This window comes from Diadema antillarum, unplaced genomic scaffold (assembly GCF_040938485.1).
Source record: "Diadema antillarum isolate AM-2024a unplaced genomic scaffold, OU_Dant_1.0 seq00000920_RagTag, whole genome shotgun sequence".
Lineage (NCBI taxonomy): Eukaryota > Metazoa > Echinodermata > Echinoidea > Diadematoida > Diadematidae > Diadema > Diadema antillarum.
The window spans coordinates 844,962-848,561 of NW_027271772.1; positions in this window are offsets into that span (position 1 = coordinate 844,962).

Consider the following 3,600-nt stretch of genomic DNA (forward strand, 5'->3'; position numbering starts at 1 on the left):
GACCCACCATTTATTGCTGTATTAGGACCTCTTTGTTGTTGGATATCTCAGCCATTTCAAATCCGATTTTCATCCATCTAAACTTTTAAGTCCTCTTAGAATAAAAAGTGGTTTTCAATTATAGCTCCCAAAAAGTTAACGAGTAACCTTGTCTCGCGTAAGTATAGGAATTTCTTTGGGAAGCATTTCTCTTTTTTCATGTTTCCTCCTAGCCTACTCTAGAATATTTATATTCAAAATCTCAACTCAATTTCGTATTTCAATATATATAACAGTGCACTTTTTGAGGAGGTATACTGGCAAAACCACAATTACAACTCATTTCTAATATGAAAAGGAGAGCACTTAAAAAAACAACAAACAAACAAACAAACAAACAAACAAAAACAAAAACAAACGCTTGTATAGGGCCTGCGGTATACATTTTTGTTCGAGCTTAATTGTCATGAACCCATAATGTTGTTTGATTATTGCTATTCCAGGTGATTAACTCATTTCCTCTTTCAGAAATTGCTTTTTGCTGCCTGATATATAAATCTGAATGCGAGTTGTAAAAGTGCGTTATATATGGGCCTATAGGGATACAAACATGCCAACTTTAATACGAAGTTATATAGGTGCATTTCTGACATACAAACTGCCACAAATTCCACGTTTCTCATAAACGCAGTATAGGCCTATTGGTTCTGTTTGTATATATAAGTAATTAACATTATCAAATGACCCACTATCTTTAATCAGAGTGAATGTTATGAAATAAATACCCGTAAATACCTCCTTTTTTCTTTTCTTTCCAGGTCCAGTATCCCTATATTGGTCTTCCGTCTTTTGACCCTGTGTATTCCACATTGATTTCCTTTCCACAGGTTTATACATGATATTTGCACACATTTGACTCAGTGCCATAGAAAGGGTTAAAGGGGATGGCTAGTAACTGATCAGTGGGAATCAGTGGGAATGCTGGGGGATGATTGTTCCAATCATTGTGAGATTCATTTAAGAGTACATTATATATCTATTGTTGTGTGAAAATCATTTGCTTCAGAATGGTCTCATATTCAAGAAATGTGCAGTTTAATGTAGGTTAGCATGCCTGTACAGTGACGGGGCGATCATTAGCGGCCCGTTAACGATCGCCCCGTCACTGTACCATTATACCATACAGGCATGCTAACCTGGAAACATTAAACTGCACATTACTTGAATATGAGACCATTCTGAAGCAAATAATATTCACACAACAATAGATATATCTAATATACTCTTGAATGAATCCCACAAGGATTGGAACAACAATCCACCAGCATTCCCACTTTGATTCCCATTGATCAGTTACTAGCCATCCCCTTTAAATTGACTCAGGTTGGTTAATCTACAACGGAATTGAAAAAAAAAACAAGTCCACAGCCTATAGGGCCAAACTAAAAGAATTTTCATGCAAGGGTATATGTTTTCTCATGTAAAGCACTATTGCATTGATAAAAAAGAAATCATATCATTAACTTCCCACATGAACACCAACACATTGCATCGACCAACACAACCACATGCGCAAGAAAGTTCAAGTGCTCTGGTTCTGATAAAACAAAAGTAGGTTCAATTGCATGGATTGTATCTACAGATAAATACCCCATATCTTAATGCTGTGTCATCATCATCGTCGTCGTCGTCGTCGTCATCATCATCATCATCGAGTATCGGACGTGAAATATGAAGTGATAAAATCTTCAAGTTTTGTTCAGCATCAAAGAGGAAATCCATTCCAAATATAAGTTAGTCTGATAAGAAAGATTGAATATTACGAGTTCAACGGTAAAATTTTGATTGAAATCGGGTGAAAAATAAGGAAGTTGACATTTCAAAGCTTCGCTATTTTTTCAGGAAACAGTTCTTGAACGGTCAATATGAATATGCAAATGGCAAAGAGAGCATGTCATCCCCTCACAACTTGCCATGTAGTTTGTACATAAAATTTTCATTTAAACGCAGTTATACGCCCTAGGCTCAAATCATGGTAAATCTAACTGATCAGTATTCTGAAGTTATTCAACCAGGAATAACATCATGTTTCAGACTTCAATGACAGAAACATTGAATTTTCGCCGTCATTTTTTTTTTGACACGATCAAAGGAAAATTGTGATTGTATGACATGGTTAGCTCACTCATTTGCATATTCATATCCACTGTACAAGAACTGTTTTTGCAGAAATTAGAAAAACTTCAAATGTCATAAATTTCTTATTTTTTAACTGTAGTAATAATTTCTCACCCGCCAATGGCAACACCGAAACTTCAAAATCAATTCTTTTCAATGTGGCTCCTGATTATTCTTTAATTGCTACATTCACTCAATTCACAAGTAAGCGCTATATTTTGGGTTCATTCGAATTTGATAGAATATCATAATGATTTAAAAAAATATTTATGAATAGAAATGTCATTATGAACATTATGAAAATGAGATGAGATAACAGGGTCATCATCTCGCTAATCTCCCTTTGGTTTTGACACAAAAACGTATACAACTTTTTCTTGGTCCAGGATTTAGATACTGCATACAACACCAATCTCTCAAAGTCGTAGTTGTTTATTGGTATATGATGACATCAACACAAGTTAACGTTTCAAACTTTTCTTCAGAGTAGATCACTTTTTATAAAACAACATTTCTATAGTCACCATGTGCACCTGTGTTTATAACCATGCAGTAAAAGTTTATTCAGTGGCGAAGGACCTCCACAGTTTCGATATTCGAGATCGGGCAAGAGGACATCGATTTCACAATATGGGACGGGTGTCTTTCTGGCTGCTTGGGGTAGGGGAGGGGGTGGGGAGAGAGGGGGAAAAGATATTTATATGCATCGAATGTGCATGCATGCTCTATCTACATGTATAACACGACAAATCATGCCTATTGTTGTAAAGGGATTAAGAATTATAAGTGGAGGGTGGTATATGATGGGAAAATTGACTTGGATAAGAAAAAAAGGGGAGGGAGAAAACCCCCAATAAGCCATACAGGGAGGTAGACAATGACTTTCGATGTACAATTACACTTGTAGGAGTAGTACTATAGCAGGTAGGTCTATGCTATGAGCCACCGTTATTATTCCACGAAAAATGCGTCATGTGAAACAGAAAGTGTACCAATAAATGATCTTCCGCATTCGGTTCTCAACACAACGATAGGCGGTGGGCTTTAAATGTGACGTCATTGCATTTACCTTATTCCTATGTATGGCGAAAAGCCCTCCTTTGTGTATTACTTCCGGTCATTTATTCTGAGAGAGGTTCCAGTTTCAAACTCATCTTCCGTCGTTTTTATTTATTGTGTATACCATGGAAGTCAAACGAATGACTCAATCAATTTTGTAAATGTTCAAATCTAGGTTTTGATTCTCTCTTTCCTACAGTCAAAATTTGCAGGCTTAGAGGATTGTGGGAAGGGTGGATATAATCACAGGAATACGGTACAACATGTACATACAGTAGTGGGAAGCAAAGCTAGCTAACCACGTGAATGAATGCAAGAAACGTGAGAATCGCATCTTGCATTGCATGCGCGCATGCAGGTATACAGCACAACACATAGGGCCAT